The sequence below is a fragment of the Emydura macquarii genome, unplaced genomic scaffold, assembly GCF_026122565.2.
Source record: "Emydura macquarii macquarii isolate MOO-44397 ecotype Brisbane River unplaced genomic scaffold, CSIRO-AGI_Emac_v2 contig_2422, whole genome shotgun sequence".
In the NCBI taxonomy this organism is placed as follows: Eukaryota; Metazoa; Chordata; order Testudines; family Chelidae; genus Emydura; species Emydura macquarii.
The window spans coordinates 14051326-14070577 of NW_027132559.1; the positions used below are offsets into that span (position 1 = coordinate 14051326).

At 43.7% G+C, this 19252-nt stretch overlaps 1 long non-coding RNA gene across 1 annotated transcript in view; it reads right to left on the reverse strand.

Annotated features, from left to right (window-relative positions):
* Window positions 1-19252, reverse strand: part of LOC137162287 (uncharacterized) — a 38701-nt gene that overhangs the window by 6911 nt on the left and 12538 nt on the right. The window contains exon 2 of the long non-coding RNA XR_010922346.1: window positions 6371-6469. This is a non-coding gene — a long non-coding RNA (uncharacterized lncRNA). The remainder of the gene's footprint in view (window positions 1-6370; window positions 6470-19252) is intronic.

The following is a 19252-nucleotide window of genomic DNA, read 5'->3' on the forward strand; positions in this document are numbered from 1 at the left end:
GAAATACAGTATTTTGACATGTAAGCAATTAAAAAGACAATGCTGAAGAAATAACTTTAAAAGGCTCAATTCTGCCCCCTTTCTCACATTTCATCCTCTACTCTGCAAGTAGTCCTGTTGTTATCAAAGGGACTAATCATGGAGTTAATACTATTCAGTGTGACTGCTATGACTGCTGCTTATTCCACTTACCTCACTATCCCTTTGTACTCCCGTATGTCTGTCTGTCTATCTCCATGAATTTTTCCTCCTCTGAAACTCAGATTGTAAGCTCCTCAAGGCAGGAACTTTCTTCGTGGTATAAATTTATACAGCACCTAGCACAATGGGACTCTATCCTCTAGGTGCTACCAAACATATGCAAAGGTGGAAGCTTGGGATCCTAAGTGGAGAGCCTTGTATTTTGAGTTTGTGCCTCAGGCTGATAATGTTACGAGTTAGCTTGTACAAATATGGATAACATTGTGACCAACATGTTGCATGTTTACTGAACAGTGAAGAAGTTGCGGTGGTGGGATAACTCCCCATTAAGCTCGCTTTCTCAGTGCTTTTTCTCCTTGGCACATATAGTGACTACTATGGAAAAAGCTTGGCAGGTTTATTTATCTTGAACATAGCCCACAAGAGCATGATCTGTTTACAGTCTCCAGAACAAATTAATTCTTAGTCACTGTGATCAAAGCTAATTGCTCAACATGACGGAACTGAAGCACTTTGTGCCTGGAGCACAGCCCCTGACCCAGCAAATATGCTACTTATTTTACTACATTTTGAAATCTTACTTATGAGCAATGGAAGGTTTTTGCAATAGGTGGTATCCATATTCAGGCCATTTACTTTGGTTGTGATAAGCTTTCCAGTGAGCTTCATTACCTTTTGTTTTTTCTATCCACACCTGCCTTGTCATTTTTATTCCATGTTATAAAAGGTTACTATTAGTGGGTGGTGGTGGTGTTACGACACAAGCTGCTGAAGTCACTGGACAGTGACCTCTGTCACATGACAGAGACCTACCCTTTTGAAACACCAATTCATGCTATGTGACTGGGGCCAGGAAATAAAGGCCAGTCTTTAACCAGCATGCTAGTGTGTCGCCCCTGAGTTACAGTGCTCACTCACACAAACAGAGGCAGCGGCTGGGAAACTGGAACTGCCTGTCTAGGCTGTGCTTGAGACCCAACACCGGGGCTGGGATGGAGAGGAGGAGGAGTTGTTAGTAGACCAGGAGCCTGACATGACAGGGCAACTACCTGCAATTGGGGATAGCGGGGGCAACTTCCCAGACGTGCATTGAGATGGATGAGGCAGTGCTTGGGCAAACAGTTGGCTGCGGGGAGATGGCCTCCAGCAGGAGGAGGGAATGCAGGCTCTCAGTCTTCTCTGAGGGAAGAGATAGGACCCCAAGACTCCACTCCAGGAGAAGACTGAGTGCCAGCCTTTCCCAGTAGGCATTCCCTCACTAGAAACCAAGGGTTTGCCAGGATCACCAGAGCCTCACTCCACCTGCAAAAGAGACCTGTCAGTTTCCAACACAAGAACCCCCCTCCCCCCTCAGCACGCCAACCCCACTACCCAGCTACAACCTGGGGGGGACTGGTTACAAGCTGGGCTGACCTTTTTTATTTCTGAACTCAGGGTGCAGGATTTGGATTATTTGAGGGGAGGGGGTGTTTAATTATTGTTCTGTGATGGCTTAATCATTCATTTCTTTGTTACCCTTGATTCCTGTGTCCTTTCTTTCCTAGGGCTGGGCAAAATGAAAAACTGTTACTTCTTTTCAAATGGCAAATGGTGGTTTCACTTAAATATTTTCACAGTGAGTGTCTGTTTTCCTCAGAATTTTTTTTTTTTTGAAGAAAACCCTTTTTTCCCGCCTTTCGTTCAGTTTTTGGCCAAAAACTCTTGAGTTTTCAGCTGAAAACTGCTGAAATGTTCTGCTGAGAGATTTGACAGAAGCGAATGTTTTCATCAAAATGCTCTGTGAAGAAAATATTTTCCAAACAGCTCCAGTCATTTCCTTTGTCCCTGGTTCCTGCCCTTTCCCTTTCTTTTCGTTGAATCCTATCTCTTCCTAGCATAAACTGTTTATTTCTCTTCACACTCTGTTGGTCCTTGATTCCCTGTAAATATAGGGGTTTATATCCTTGAGGGCTGTATATGAATTTATTCACCCAGCCACTAGGTGGCATCTCAGGCACACTAAGAATCTGGTTTAGCACCAGCAACTAGCAAACTCCAACCAGCACAAGGAACATCCATTGGTCCTAAAGCAGGACAGAGAGACACCTTTGGAGGGAGGAATAAGTGAATTCTAACACTCTTGGGGGCCAAAGGTACTCCAGGAGGGGGCTATATTATATTACAGATGCATTCAGAGGAACAGTGATCGGGCATGCATTGTGCTTGGTGCTATAGAAACACACAGTGGCATATGGGGGTGGGAGGGCCATGCCCCTGGGCACCAGCCTGGGGTGGAGGGGGCGCCGGCCGCACCCTCAGAGGAGGAGCCACCCCACCCCATTGACATCCCTGGTGGCTGCACCCACGCGCCCCTCCGCCCCCTGCTGGGCACAACGAGGGAGCCATGGGGACCCTGGCTACACAGGGGCCAGGTAGCCCACCACCACCACCATCACCAGGCGGCCCAGGGGCATCTGCCCCAGTCACTCCCGCACCCCGCCACCCCCCACTGTGTGGGAGAATGGGGGAGAGCGGGAAACAGGCCCACAGACAACCCCCTGTGGGGCACTGCTGCTGCCATCGATTGGGGGGGGGGCAGGGCAGCACAAATACAAGTATTGGCCCCCAGGCACCAGAGACCCATGGTACGCCACTGCAAACACCCAAAGAGAAACACTCCCTGCTTACAATCTAAAAAGGCAGGGATGACACCAAAGAAGGAGAGTGGGCTACATCGGACAAGCAAAGTGCTTAGGATGATGACACACACGTCTTTTTTTTTTTTTTTTTGGGGGGGGGGGGGAGCAAGAGAAGCAGTGTATGAAGGGAGAGGCAAACAAACAATCTAAACATGGCATTTGCATAACAGAGACAGGTTCTATACATTAGCTACATTCCTAAAGTGAATTGGCTTGTTCAAAGATAAAAGGCAAACAAGAGGCAGGCGCAACACCCAGACTCCCCCTGGCCAGGTTACTGGACTTCAGCAGTGTCACTGAGGCAAAAGGGCCGGCTTTTCTCATTTCCATGATCCTGTCTCCCATTTCCCCATACAGGCACACTAACAGGTGATGGTCCTGGAAGGCAACAGCCAGATGGGCTGTTGAGAACAACAGCTTGTTTGATATTATACTGAAAACACACGGAAGACACTTCCTTCATCAAAGAGCTTTTGCGGATGGTTGAAGAAGGAACTGGGCAGGGATCTGCTTTTGGGCAGGTCCTCTTGTTGACCTCCCACTTTCTGTGGATGGACATAGGGAGCCTATTCTAGCCAGTGACTGAAGTAGCTTCTGTGGAATGGCTCCACAGCCACTCCATGACCTGAGTATTAACATGTTCGGTGTGTGTTTATGGATTGTAGGTGGTCTCTAGTAGAAGATCAATTTGGGAGCCTGGAAAGGTAGATGTGCCCCTTTAATCAAAACCAGCACCTAAGTCTTTCAGTGCTGTAGCCCTGCTGGAAATCTTTCCTCAAATAATCACCCTGTCGTGCTGATTTTACTAGTTTTTTTTAACAGTAGGTCAGATTGACCCTTGACCTGCATGCAGAGAGGTCCTGCACACTCAAACACCTCTTTGCACATGGAGGTGAAGAATCAGCTGCCTCTATGGCACCATCCTCTCTGTGCGGTCTCAGCTCTGTACTGAGGCAGGGAACAAAGATGTAGGGAACAAGGAAAGGGGGGTGGGGCTCTGGAGAAACTTGTCCTCTGTCAACCTAATGGTCTTTTAATTGTAAAAAGTAGCACAGGCTCAGGCTGTATGGCCTTTACTATGTAGCCTCCCCCAACAAGGGCTGCCACTGCCGAAGGCGTAGGGGGTGGGGAGTCCCTGGTGGCACAACTTCATCAGAGCTGCCCTCCCAGTGGAGCCACTAGGGCCTGGAATTATTGCGGGGGTATTGAGCTTTCATGCAGAGATGATCCTGGTCTCCCATGGGATCTGCCAGGTTTAAGGCATGCTCCCAGGCCTTCCTTTGAGAGGTAAATCCTTTCCTCCCCCTATCCAAATCATTCGAGGGATTCTCCATAAGGAAATTCCTCACAGACTTTCTCCCCAAAACTCCCTTTTCATCCAGACGATAACTATGTGGCCCTAGAATAGGAATCTAACATTTCATGAACCGGTATTTTTTTTTTTTTTGGTTGTTTTTTTGCCATCATGTCAGGATCTGATGGCCCTGCTTATTTGCTGGCAAAGAGGGAGTTAATTCCCCACACACTGCTTGCACAGATGCACAGGGTGCGGCAATGAGGAAGAGCTGAGGGCTCAAGGCCCAGTCAGGGCCCCAGGTGGCATACAGGACACTACCACAACAGCCACGTGAGTGCTGGGAGGGAAAGCAGCCCTTGGTGTGACCAGGCTGGATGCCACCGCAAGGTGGGGGGTCCTTGTGTTTGGTTTTGTTTCTCTTGTTATAACCAATATTTTTCTCTACAAATCTCCGATTATAAACCCTGAGAAAGGCAACTGCCTGATGGACACCTTTCACTCTTGAAGCAGTTATTCCACCTCACCCACACAGCTTTGAGTCCTGTTTGATGGAGCTGTTGCTGAACGTACAGGTAGGTACTATATTATTTTCCCAACAACACAAAGTCGGGGTTGGTCCTGCTTTGAGCAGGGGGTTTGGACTAGATGACCGCCTGAGGTCCCTTCCAACCCTAATCTTCTATGATTTTATGATAGTGTCGCTTAAGAGGAAGCGGAAGCCTCCTATTGGCCAATTCTAATACAGCCCTTGATAACAGCAATTTGCTACTGGATTCAAATTGTGGTTTCTGTTTCTTCTGAGTGAAAAGCTTTCACAAGAAAATTCCTTACATCAGGCTTCATACTTGAAAACAGGCTAATTTGCATTGTGAACAAAAGGGTTGTGAAAGTGCTAGAATTGCTAGAAATGGAGACGGGAAGATGTAAATTAGCCTTGTTTGTCATGTTCTGCACATCTTGAGGGCTTTAACACTAAAAAATGAAAAGCAATTGTACTTGAAGTGTACCATATGGTGTGTCATTAACTGTACTAGTATTAGTCACTTTAATATGCCTGTCCTGAAGTTTGCTTTTTCTGAAATGTAAATTTTACATTGACTCCAGTAAGAACCCATTCCTTCTACTTTGGGCTTTTCCTTTCGGTTTTTCACTGAAAAACGTTACTCTTTATTACTTGTTGTACCCTGGATGTTCCACGCTAGATTGGGGTGTCCGTCCCTCCCATATGGTAGGCACTGTACAAACACCTAGTAAGAGACAATATCTACCCCTTAAATGCTTAAAATCTAAGAGTACGGAATTGGCTGTTCCAGCCATATAATAACTAATCAATTAATTCTGAATAACAGCAGTGTCAAAGACAACATGATTCAGAAAGGCAAAAGGTCTAATAGTGCTGGACCTATGCTGGCACAGGAATGAAGTGTGTGCCAGTGCTTATCATATATAATTGGCCATCCTGTCACCCATGAAGAAAGTCTATAATGTACATGTTTAAAGAAAAGGAGAGGATATTTTTAGCATAAAAATATTTCTCTGTCATAAATCTTTGGTACTTCTTAATTATCTTCTCTTGATGTATTTTAAGGTTGAGCAGAAGTTTTCTTCTCCTTAACCCTTCCCCTCTGCTATTCCAGTTCTACAGCTCTTGCAATTTTATGACGTGATTTGATTTCTACTCCCACCACATAAAGTGTGAATTACAAGTGTAACAGTAATTGATCTTTTTTGGTGAACAGCAACAAAAACAAAGGATGTGAAGGCATGAATAATAGCAGTCTAACACAAATCAGTGAGTTACAACCCTACAATGAAATATTCATCTGTTATCCTGACTTCAATAAGCCACAAACATAACCAGAATCATTGGTTCCCATGCAGGCCTGAACTGTGTTGAGCCATTCTACTCTATGGGATCTATCTGTGTGTGGATTGTAATTAGAAAGGAAAGGGTTACATTTGTGAATGAAAGTTATGTACCATGTGCAAAACTTTGGGGACATGTAAACCAAGACTGACCTGGTGCCATATGCACCAGGTGGGAAAAGGAAGCTTTCCCATTGGTCAATTGGGGAGTACAAAAGACTTTGGACAGTGTTGCATGGGGCTGTCCTTCTGAATGGCAGCCACAAGAAGCCGTTCTCCTCTTGGAAGGTCCACGGATCAAGAACAGAAGAAAAGAAGATCAGCTTACCTGTTCCTTTTGCTCCTCATCCGTTGTCCTGTTCCTGATCTTTGCTCCTCTGTGTTTTTTGATCTGCTCCATTCCGGTCAGGTTACCTGATCCTCCTCTCTGTAAAAGGATGGTAACGTACAGATTTATGTACATGTTTGTGTTAAGGATAAGGGCCCTGGCTTCGAGTCATTCAGGTTAACCCACAAGCCATTTGTTTTGTTATTTATACATTTCAATTAATAAACTGTTTTACACCTTTACCTGCTTTGTGTTGATGATTGCTTACATTAATTCCTCCCCCATGATTAGACACGGGACAGGGTGGAGGGCCTAAGGGAAAGAGGGGTCTTAAGTAAAAATTATTTTCCCAGGACACCCTTTGTCGACGTATATACGCAACAATGAGGGAAGCTAGTTTTTTGTTAAAGTAAACAAACACAAGTAATAATCAGCACAGTGGCACCATGCCATATTGTTGCAGAGTATTTATACAGACTAAGCAGCAGAAAAAGTGAAATTCCAGCTATTATCAAGGCTGTTTGTAAAATGTTAAGTGAAGTACTCGAGTGCAAACAAACATGGTCTAAGTCTCTCAGCCTATGACCCCAGTGCTGTTAAGAAATGGTTGTGGAAGCTGGAGGAGCATCTGGGTTCAAATATATACACACCAGGTTTCCCTCCCTGCTTCAAAATTCCTACATCCAGCTCACTATCACAGGCTATATCACTTTGTATTATTAAGGGTTACAACACAGCAGTCATAGTAAGCTCTAACAGATCAGCCCTTCAGAGGCAGTGTGTGTTGCTTAGGTAAAGATTTGTTAAATCCAGGTTTTGCCGCATGTCTGTTGTTGCATCTGTGAGCCTGAACTCTCATAATCACTCCATTAATACCTACCTTCCTTCCCCTGCTTCCATGGATCTTGTAAAGAGTTATCACTATACAACGTTTTGTATTAAAATAAATAAGAAATCACGGTCATAGAAGGTGGAAACAGGGTAAGTTGTGTATCCTGTAAATAGGCACAGCCAAGGTTAGTGTTGATGGACACTGGTGGTTTTTAAGATTATTATTAAAATTTATATTCTGGTATTATTGTACTGACTTCTGACAAACACACATAAGACAGTCTCTGCCTTGGAGGGCTTACAGTCTAAAAAGACACAACAGCAGAAAGGTTGGGGACAGGTTTATGATAAAAAGGCAAATAAATATGGTGATGAATGTTCGTTAGTTACATGCGTCATCGCTGGGGGGTTTTTTTTTGGTTGGTTGTTTGTTTTTGTTTTTAAAACAACCATTTTGTGAGTTCCAACCATTCTGTTCATTTCACACAGACCACTGCATAATCATCAATTGCTTGTACCTTTGGGGTTTTCGCAATATGTCGAATGAGAGACTGTTCAATACTCTTCTTTCATCCCAAGTTCTCCATTGTATCTTTCACTCCTAGAATTGCCTCCTCCAAACAGCAGCCACCATATTGAAATAGGGATCTCTACCCAAGGAACTTGCAGAGCAGAATGTTTTCTGATAACATGACACTGTAGCACAATACAATTCCTGATTTCTTGGGCCAGAGCCTCTGCTGATGTAAGTCAGCATAATTTTAATGACCTCAGTGGAGAGACAGCAATTTATACTAACTAAGGATTTGTTTCCTTATACCCCACCGGGAAACAGCAATTTTGTCACCAACATCTTGCCTGGCTGATGGGAATTGGTTATTGCTAGACTTGATGTGATAGCACAGCCCATCAAATCAATATAATCCAATAGCTGTCCAGAAGCTATTCCCAAGGAGCAGCCATGGAGGGGATCTTGGAACTTTTATTTTAAAAGAATGAGATCGTTCCTTTAAGGATTTGTTAAAATGTGCTTGTCTTCGAAAGATTGCTGGTTCATAGAGGAAGGTAGCATAGCGTTTTGCATAGCAGTGATGCTGCTGCAAGTGGAATTCAGGTAACCGTGAAGTGGCAGGAGTCAGGACATGCTTTTCTGATGGAAAAGGAGCCCACAGATAGGAAAGGAATTCCTGCTGCTGGCGCAACTTCTCCCCACTGTGCCACAGACCAGCAATGTGATTTGCTAATGTGTCGCACTGAAAAACACTACAATGATAACAATAGCGCTTCAGTTGGTGGACACTGACCTCTCTCATGTGGCAAGGGTGTAACCTTTGCAACTCTAACCATGGAGCTAGGAAATAGGGAGCTGACTCTTTCCAGGCCAACACTCCTGTGTATGATACCCTTATTGGATGTACACACTCTAAATGTGCCTGGGGGCTAAAAGATACAGAATGCTGGCAAGGGTTTTCCTTCTGGAGCCAGAAGGCTGTACTGAAAGCATGCAAGAGACCGTCTGCGTGAAAAGCCTCATACGCTTCTGCTACATGCTGCTTTCCACAGATATGGCCAGTTGGGTTTTTCTGCATGCTTCAGGGTTGTTAGCAACTATGGCTAAACCTAAAATGTGACTAACAGATACTGTCCGTTTCTTGGAACTCAGCATCTAGTTTCTAGGAAAGTCTTGAAAAGTAGCAAACCACAACAAGCACCACAGCCTCAGACACCCCAAATAAAGAGATAGCGTGACACTCTCAAGCGATCAGTTACAGTCACCTTGGATTCAGTTCTACTGTGAATGCTGAATGGGCTGACCACAGATGTAAAATGCATTATTGTCCCGAGCCAGATGTGCAGCCAGTGTATACCTGCATAGCTCCATTGGCTTCACTGGAGCAAGCCTGATTTAAACCAGCTGAGGAGCTGGGTCCCATCTCACTCCCTCTCCCCTGCTTTTTGTTTCCAGTGTGGTTGAGGCATATTGTTAAGAATGTTAGTAAATGACTATGGGCCGGATCCTGCTGCTACTTGAAAGTAATGAGAGTTTTACACCTGACTTCAGAGTGAACAGTCACCAGGCCCTAATATAGATTAATGGTATTTAATTAATATTAATGTATTTATTTTTCAATGTGGAGACTTTATATCTATTGTATTTGTTCTTTTGCTGGCAAAACATTGAAAGCACTGTCCTTGGAACTGAACTCCAAGAGGCAATTAATCCAAATCCTCTTCCCTCAGCCTTTCCATAACCCGGGCACCTTTTATTCTTTATATTTTACCAACATCCTTAATCCCTTGCTGATCTATCCCTGGCTTTGGGATGCTGCTGCTCAGTACCAAATGTAACCAGAGGTCCATAGCTCAGGCAGGAGGCAATACAGAGAGTTAAAAAATTCTTGGAGTGATGAGCTTTATTCTCCACCCTCTTCCTCTAAAGCCAGCCTTCCCTTTCAAAGGCTGCAGCAGTTCAGAGAGCATGAGTCCCACAGGGCCTTTGGGAAGCTAAGTGTACCAAATTCCCATTAATAAATAAATATCGCCTCCGGAAAGGGCACTCAACCCCCACCAGCCCTGCCTTGCCCGGCAGTATGAAACTGACTACAAGCAGAATACAGCCATACTCACCAAAGGAGTGTGACCTGCAGAGATTTGGGGATGGGAGAGGGAGGTTTAGTACAAGCATTTTTTAAAATGGGCTTTGGTCAATAAACAAGAGTTTAAACAGGAAACTTGAACATACAATTAAAATGTTGTCATGGAGCCTGGATTACAACACTATAGTTGAAAGTTCTATTGCAAGACTTTTAGTTTCCTCCACACTCACATACTCTCTCACAACTCACACTCTCTCTCCCTCCCGCCAGTAAATATACTAATTCTAGGACACAGGTTTCACATTTTAAGTATTATTTAAAACTTTGATACATTGTCTCGTGATTTTGTGGCCTCTGATTTCTTAGCTAACAATGAAGGTAAATCCATCCACAATATTAAAGGTGTGAGAAAAGAGAAATTGATCCCTGCACACTACTAAAAACAGAGTGTCAAGTAATATTTCAAAGCAGCAGCTCTCAACCTTTCCAGACTACTGTACCCCTTTCAGGAGTCTGATTTGTCTTGCATACCCCCAAGTTTCACCTTACTTAAACGACTTGCTTACAAAATCAGCCATAAAAATACAAAAGTGTCACAGTACATTATCACTGAAAAATTGCTTATTTTCTCACTTTTACCATATAAAATAAATCAATTGGAATATAAATACTGTACTTACATTTCAGTGTATAAGCTATAGAGCAGTATAAATAAATCATTGTCTGTATGAAATTTTAGTTTGTACCAACTTCACTAGTGCTTTTTATGTAGCCTGTCATAAAACTAGGCAAATATCTATAGCTGAGTTGATGTATCCCATGGAAGACCTGTGCATACCCACCCCCTGCCCCAGGCTCATGTGTACCCATGCTTGAGAACCTCTGTTTTAAAGGACTTACTCGAAGCTAGACATTAAAATAGACTTCACAAACCTCTCACATAGTGAATTTAAAAATCACATGGTTGAGAATTGCATTAATTATGTTAGGAATTAATGAGGGGGTTGTTTATGAAGTAACAGCTTTATTACATGTTTGTTAGAAGTAACTCATTTTTATAATGAGCCTGAAAAGAAAAATATTAGTCTGAGTCCAGATGCTTATTTCTCTCTATCCAATCAATGTTTAGGAAGTGTGATATGGATAGGAGCAAATATTAACTCACAATTACCAAAGTAGTTGTAAAACCATCAGAAATTCTCTGGCAATACTTAGATCCAAGCAGCAAATTCATCAGGGACCTGTGCCAGTGCCTGTTGAAGTTAACAGCAAACCTCCAATTGACCTCAATGTTTCAGGATCTGGCATTATTCCATGGTAAGAAAGAGAAATTGGGAAACTACATCTTGTTCAAATAAAAGCTCTCTTAAAAATGGATTATTTCACTTATAGGATGCGTACCTGCACATACGATATTTTGGTCAAATGGAATGAGGATTTTATTTTATTCTCCATTTCATAAAAGCAATACGTCAGGATTATTACACTGAGAATTCTAGGGTGTTTAAATACTCAATGCATGGTAGGCATGGGTACATTACCGACTATTAAAATACACCCCTCTTTTTGAAAAGGCAGTAATCTGGTCAGAAGTATAATATCATGCAGTGGTTACCATTTATAAGCACCACGTATAGCAACAGCTGTCACATAGGTGCTTGCGACACTGTAGTTATTTCCTACTCTCTACATGGTATGGAGAAACATTTCCTTAGCTGAGATACCACTATGTACAAATGTCAACATTTTTTTCTTGGGGCAACTCACTGTAGTTTTATCATGCAAAAAATTGAACTAATAGAGTATCGTAAGTTACTATATTTAAGGGTTTAAATTCTTGTATGTTGAAAAGTTTTCAATTCCCTCCACCCTTCCTCCCTACCCTTTGCCATCTTTCTCCTCCCTGTCACTTCTCTTCCCAACCCACAAACCGCTGTTAGCTAATTGGCAACAGAAGCTGCTGCTCCCACTTCACTGAGGTGTTGGATGGTCGAGATTCACATAGCAAGAGCAGAAGCTGACTGTTCTCTGATGGCTATCACTACCAGCCAGGTTTGCAAAGTGAGGCAGGTCCACAGTTAGCACCCTTAGGCTCTATCTGCAGCTTTAGGTGGCTACTTCTGTAGGTCAGTTCCCCACCTATAAAATGAGGATTATAGCACTTCTGTCCTATACAGGGGTGTTGTGAGGATAAATACATTAAAAATTGTGAGGTGCTCAGTTACTATGGCAATAGGGGCCATATACGTTCCTACAGGCACAGCTGCACCTTCGCCACTGTAAGCCCTCTGATATAGCCACTGTAAGCCGACAGGAGAGAGTTCTCCTATCCGCTGAACTGCTCCACCCCCACAAGCGGCAGTAGCCCCGACGTAGCACTGTCCACATGGGTGCTTATGTTGGTGTAATATACATCACTCAGATTTATTCCCCCCCGCCTGCAAATGACATAAAATTATGCCAACATAAGCTGTAGTGTAGAGATAGCTACAGAGTGGTCCTGTTGGACCACAAATTAGCAAGGAAAGAGGGGAGTCCAGGTTAGGAGAAAGGGCATGACTTAAAGGGTATGTAAATCTACCCACATTGTAATGTGCTTGTTTGATAGCGCTACAGACTCTGTTGTACAGCTGTGACAATCTGGTTACTTTGTTTAATTTTCTAGCGGTCAAAATTTTTGAGACCATATTACAAGTCTCTGGTTGTATCAAATAAACACTAATTGTACTGGTGGATTAACATGTTTTAGATTCATTATATTTAAATGTTTATAAAATAGTGTTCCCTCCCCATTCCCCTAGTAAATCATTCTGTTATTGCAGTAATGCTCTTTGCATGGAAATATTGGCTGGCAGATGCATACGCTGTCCTGACTTTTTCAATGCCCACATATAATAATGCAGACACTATACAGAGTGCTCATTGTTTGCCATTCATTTCAAACTAGTGTGTGTTCTAAGATACTGTTGTAGCTTTCCACATAAAAGGCTGGGCTGGCTTTATAACTTCATTGCAGAACACTCCAGGGCAGACAAAAAATGTTTCCAGTATGCCTGGATAAGGCCCACCCATTCTGAGAGAATGTCATCGAACACAATCTCTCTGTAACACGAAGGAATGAGAAAATCTAAGGGAAGTTTCTTTGTCAGCTTCTGTCAAAAAGAAGCAACAAAGTACAGTCCAGAGCCTTAGAATTGCACTTGTTCTGCAAATCGTGAGAGGTAGGTAGCTTGCTTGTTTTTTAAATAATGGAACTCAATGTCATTTGATAGACGTCTGCCTGCTGCCCAGGAAATTCCTTGCAGAACAATTGATTTTTTAAGCAGCTAGGACTGTAACAGGTCTATGCTGTGGATTATTAACATCCATTTCCTTCAGTTGTTTCTACAGAGTGAAATAAACACAGTTCAGTCACAGTGCTAGAATTAAAGTCTGGATGGAACAAAGTTACTGAAGAAGGGGGTGAATCTGAAACCAGGATGTCTCAGTTATAAAGAGCCTGAGGAAGCTAATCTGTTAACTGGTAAACTGGGCGATTTTTGTGTGTGTAAATAGCTTTGGATTGTCAGAGTTTAACTTTATATATAGAAAATGCAGTGCGGCCTTTGAAGAGTGTTAAATGAGCTTTTATGCAGCTACTGAGGCTTCTCTGAAAAGGCTGACATCAGCCCAGATCACAGATTATTTTATGGACGCTATTTCTCAAGCCACTTGTGTGAAAATAAATGCTTAATTTGTTTACTGTTGTGTTAATTTAAAAAAAAAACTATTTTTTGAACAAAAAAAATAATGCACTTCCAAGGTGTATTTAGTCTTGAGAGAGAGGCTGGTAGATAGTGGTTAAGAAGAATGGGAAAGTGAAAGGAATATTCCATAGGTTATAAGGAACTAGTTTTCAAAAATTCACTACTTCCATACTTCGTAAATGTAATACAATCTGTTTTATAGGGCACACCAAAAGCATGTTCTGGCAGATCCATAGCAATCCTGAGCTGGCACTGTATAATCATAGAACATTAGAGTTGGAAGGGACCTCAGAAGGTCATCTAGTCCAACCCCCTGCTCAAAGCAGGACTAACCTCAACTATATCATCCCAACCAGGGCTTTGTCAAGCCTCAGCTTAAAAACCTCTAAGGATGGAGATTCCACCACCTCCCTAGGTAACCCATTCCAGTGCTTCACCACCCTCCCAGTAAAAAACTTTTTCCTAATGTCCAACCTAGACCTCCCGCCCTGCAACTTGAGACCGTTGCTCCTTGTTCTGTCATCTGCCACCACCGAGAACAGCCTAGCCCCATCCTCCCTGGAACCCCCTTTCAGGTAGTTAAAGGCCGCTATCAAATCCCCCCTCACTCTTCTCTTTTGCAGACTAAACAAGCCCAGTTCCCTCAGCCTCTCCTCATAAGTCCTGTGCTCCAGCCCCCTAATCATTTTGGTTGCCCTCCGCTGGACTCTCTCTAACTTGTCCACATCCTTTTTGTAGTGGGGGGCCCAAAACTGGACACAATATTCTAAATGCGGCCTCACCAATGCCGAATAGAGGGGACTAATCACTTCCTGTGACCTGCTGGCAATGCCCCTCCTAATGCAGCCCAATGTGCCATTAGCCTTCTTGACAACCAGGGCACACTGCTGACTCATATCCAGCTTTTTATCCACTGTTACCCCCAGGTCCTTTTCTGCAGAGCTGCTGCCCAGCTCGTCGGTCCCCAGTCTATAGCTGTGCATGGGATTCTTCCTTCCTAAGTGGAGGACTCTGCACTTGTCCTTGTTGAACCTCATTAGATTTCTTTTGGCCCAATCCTCCAGTTTGTTTAGGTCACTCTGTATCCTATCCCTACCCTCCAGGGTATCTACCACTCCCCCAGCTTAGTGTCGTCCGCAAACTTGCTGAGGGTGCAATCTACCCCATCCTCCAGATCATTAATAAAGATGTTGAACAAAACCGGCCCCAGGACCGACCCCTGGGGCACTCCGCTTGTGACCGGTTGCCAGCTAGACATGGAGCCATTGATCACTACTCGTTGAGCCCTATGCTCTAGCCAGTTCTCTATCCATTTTATAGTCCATTCATCCAACCCATACTTCTTTAACTTGCTGATAAGAATACTGTGTGAGACAGTATCAAAAGCTTTGCTAAAGTCAAGGTATATCACATCCACCGCCTTCCCTACATCCACAGAGCCAGTCACCTCATCATAGAAAGCAATCAGGTTGGTCAGGCATGACTTTCCCTTAGTGAATCCGTGTTGACTGTTCCTGATCACCTTCCTCTCCTCCAAGTGCCTTAAAATGGATTCCTTAAGGACCTGCTCCATGATTTTTCCAGGGATTGAGGTGAGGCTGACCGGTCTGTAGTTCCCTGGATCCTCTTTCCTCCCTTTTTTGAAGATGGGCACTATATTTGCTTTTTTCCAGTCCTCAGGGACCTCCCCCTGTTGCCACGAGCTTTCAAAGATAATAGCCAATGGCTCTGAAATCACCTCAGCCAACTCCCTCAGCACCCTCGGGTGCATTGCATCAGGCCCCATGGACTTGTGAATGTCCAATCCTTCTAAATAGTCTTGGACCCGTTCCTTCCGCACTGCGGGATGTTCACCTCCTTCCCATTCTGTGCCACCCAGTGCAGCAGTCTGAGAGCTGATCTTGTCTGTGAAGACAGAGGCAAAAAAGTCATTGAGTACCTCAGCTTTCTCCACATCCTCCGTCACTAGGTTGCCTCCCTCATTCTCTAAGGGGCCCCCACTTTCTCTAATCTTCCTCTTGTTGGCAACATGCCTGTAGAAACCCTTCTTGTTCCCCTTCATGTCCCTTGCTAGCTGCAACTCCAGTTGTGCTTTGGCCTTCCTGATTTCATTCCTGCACGTTCGAGCAGTGTTTATATAATCCTCCCTAGTCATCTGACCAAGCTTCCACTTCTTGTAAGCTTCTTTTTTGCGTTTAAGTTCGCCAAGGACATCTTTGTTAAGCCAAGCTGGACGCCTACCATATTTGCTATTCTTTCTGCACATCGGGATGGTTTGCTCTTGTGCCCTCAATAAGGTCTCTTTAAAATACAGCCAGCTCTCTTGGGTTCCTTTCCCCCTCATATTAGCCTCCCAGGGAATCCTGCCCATCAGTTCCTAGAGGGAGTCAAAGTCCGCTTTTCTGAAGTCCATGGTCCGTATCCTGCTGTTCTCCTTTCTTCCTTTTGTCAGGATCCTGAACTCGACCATCTCATGGTCACTGCTGCCCAGGTTGCCACCCACTTGTACTTCCCCTACCAAATCTTCCCTGTTTGTGAGCAGCAGGTCAAGAAAAGCACGGCCCCTAGTTGGTTGCTCCAGCACTTGCACCAGGAAATTGTCTGCAACACTCTCCAAAAACTTCCTGGATTGTTTGTGCTCTGCTGTATTGCTCTTCCAGCAGATGTCAGGGTGATTGAAGTCTCCCATGAGAATCAGGCCCTGTGAACTGGAAACTTTCCCTAGCTGAGTAAAGAGAGCCTCATCTACCTCATCCTCTTGGTCTGGTGGTCTGTAACAGACACCCACCAGGACATCACTCTTATTGTTCTTGCTTCTAAGCTTAACTCAGAGACACTCAACTGACTTATCTCCAGTTTCATACTGGAGCTCAGAGCAATCATAGTGCTCTCTTACATACAGTGCAACTCCTCCCCCCTTTCACCTCTGCCTGTCCTTCCTGAACAGTTTATACCCATCCATGACAGCACTCCAATCATGAGAGTTATTCCACCAAGTCTCAGTTACTCCAATCATGTCGTAGTTTCTTGACTGTGCCAGGACTTCCAGTACTTCCTGCTTGTTTCCCAGGCTTCTTGCATTTGTGTACAGGCACTTGAGATAAGTAGCCGACTGGCCTACTTTCTCAGTATGAATCGAGGCCTCCCCTGCTGCACCCTCCTACTTCTGCTTCCTTGTGGTGTCCCTCTTCCCCACTAACCTTTGGGCTTAGGTCCCCGTCCCCCGTCGAAACTAGTTTAAAGCCCTCCTCACTAGGTTAGCCAACCTGTCTGCGAAGATACTCTTCCCTGTCTTCGTTAGATGAATCCCATCCCTTCCTAGTAATCCTTCTTCCTGGAACAGCATTCCATGATCGAAGAATCCAAAGCCCTCCCTTCGACACCACCTGCGTAACCACGCATTTACTTCCCCAATGCGACTGTCCCTATCTGGGCCTTTTCCCTGAACAGGGAGGATGGACGAGAACACCACTTGCGCTTCAAACTCCTTAATCTCTTTTCCCAGAGCCACATAGTCCACAGTGATCCGCTCAAGACCCATCTATCTTAGTCCTATCACTGTAGTATAGGAGTGTCTTCCATGTAAAATTGATTAGAAATAGCAAGGTCCCTAGTGAACTTCATGGAGTCCCTGGCCATGGAAAATTCAGCTGTTTTTTGTTGTTGGCTTGATTTGTTTGATATCTTAGATCTCCTGCAGGGGGTTGAAAGGATTTTTTGGAGGGGAGGCTAAAACAGGGGGGGGGGGGGGGTCAAGGTTGTGCGTGTCATTGTCCTGACAGAAAGGCCATTTTGAAGAGGCGGTCTTAGTGGCATTAGATTGTAAACTCTTTGGGATATGGGCTGTCTTTTTGTTCTTTCTATATAGTGCTTAGCACACCAGGGTCCTGGAGCTCCTCGGCATGACAGTAATACAAATAATAAATAATAATTTCCTAAAGAAGGGTCTGTCTGCTCTCTGGAAGTTCATTCCATAGCCAAATGAAGAAAACATGGAACGGCACTCTAAGGAATATTCCTTAAAATACTTGGAGGGTTTCTTGTTACAATATACCTGAATTCAGCAGCTATACCATAAATTCCTGGCCTTCAAGACAGCTTTGCAATTTAAAAATTAAAATTAAAAAGTGTGTGTGTGGGGTGGGGGGGGAGGGGGGTTTAAGTCCTCATCAGCTAAGAATGTCATGGATGCGATTATATCTTTGAGACATTTGGGAATAATTCTGGACTCACAAGGAAAGGTCTCTCAAGCAAACCCAGATTTTTTCACCTCTCCCTGTGCTGTGTAGTACTATTAGTGTATATATTTTATATATTACTTTGAGTCTATATGTTAGTTCCATTTGATAAATTATCCATGTTGCTAACACCTTGACCATGATTCCCAAATAAAAGTATTGAAAAGTAAAAAATGTTCAAATCCACCCTTAAAAAGCATAGTCATAAAAATCACAAATAGCTTGGCATGAAATCCCTCTCATCCAATCAGACACCAAGAATGGGGGTGTAAGCCACAAAGTTCACATCCCACTTCTAGGTTTTCCCAAAGATGTGTTTTTTATACCAAATGAGTTTAGGCTCCGCCACACCTCCCAGCAGAGCACACACTGCTTAGAGGTGCCTACTAAAAAGCTTCCTTTACTTTGTTATGTTAAGAATATGGTTGTTCACATTGTGGCAGTGTCACATTTTGGGATGCAATGCAGACCAGTGAAAGGTAATGTCATCCCTTGTATTAATACCCCAACACACTTCTGCTACTTGTGGCTACATGCCTGGGGCATGCACTTCATATTTTGTATGCTGTACATCTCTGATTCAATCACTTTGAATCAAACAATCTGCCTGCAGTTATCACAACACACTTTTGTCTGTGCCAGACTTTGGTTAATGTTAACAGGTGACCCCCATACACCCATAGTCCTGAGCTTCCCCAAACTCTGAAATGTCCAGTCCTGTCCTGCAACATTCAGAGGAATAATATAGTCCATTTGTTCCTTTAAAGAGTGAAATTGTAACAACTTGCTACTTTGACTGGAGTTAAAATTCACTTTAATTCAAATAGCGCTGTTGAGCACCATTAGATTAATGGTACAACAAGTTTAACAACAAAAGAAGATGGGATTTTAAGTGAATTCAAGTATAAGATATTTTAGAAATGGTTGAGAGCAAATAAAAGTGAAAATGCATCTAAAAGTCTAATACTTAATCTAGCTAGGTTTGGTTCAAGGCTTTGTTCAAGATAGCTTTTCTCACCCACAGTTTTCCAGCAAGATGGTGGCTGACCCCTCCTTGGTCAGGATCTCTTCCAAAGGCATTGGTTCCTTTGTCTTCTTAGGTGAAAGCAGGTTTCTCATCTTCATGCAGTTCCCAGAGATTTCAAGCCCCCCTTGACTGAAGAACCCATCTTTCTTAACTTGCAAGAGCTAAGAGATTGTAAGAGATTTAGCTGAGGTTAGTCCTGTTTTGAGCAGGGGGTTGGACTAGATGACCTCCTGAGGTCCCTTCCAACTCTAATCTTCTACGATTCTATGTGGCTTCTGTTGTCTGTCTAATGATGGATGCCAAAGATGGCTCCTCTCCTTATCTATATCTTCCAAAGTTCAATGACTGTTTCAAAGGGCAGGATGACCTCATGCTGCTCTTCTCTTCCTGTGGGCTTCCCATCCCCCTGTATGTAAATGGTGCTTCCATTGTTTAGTTTACAT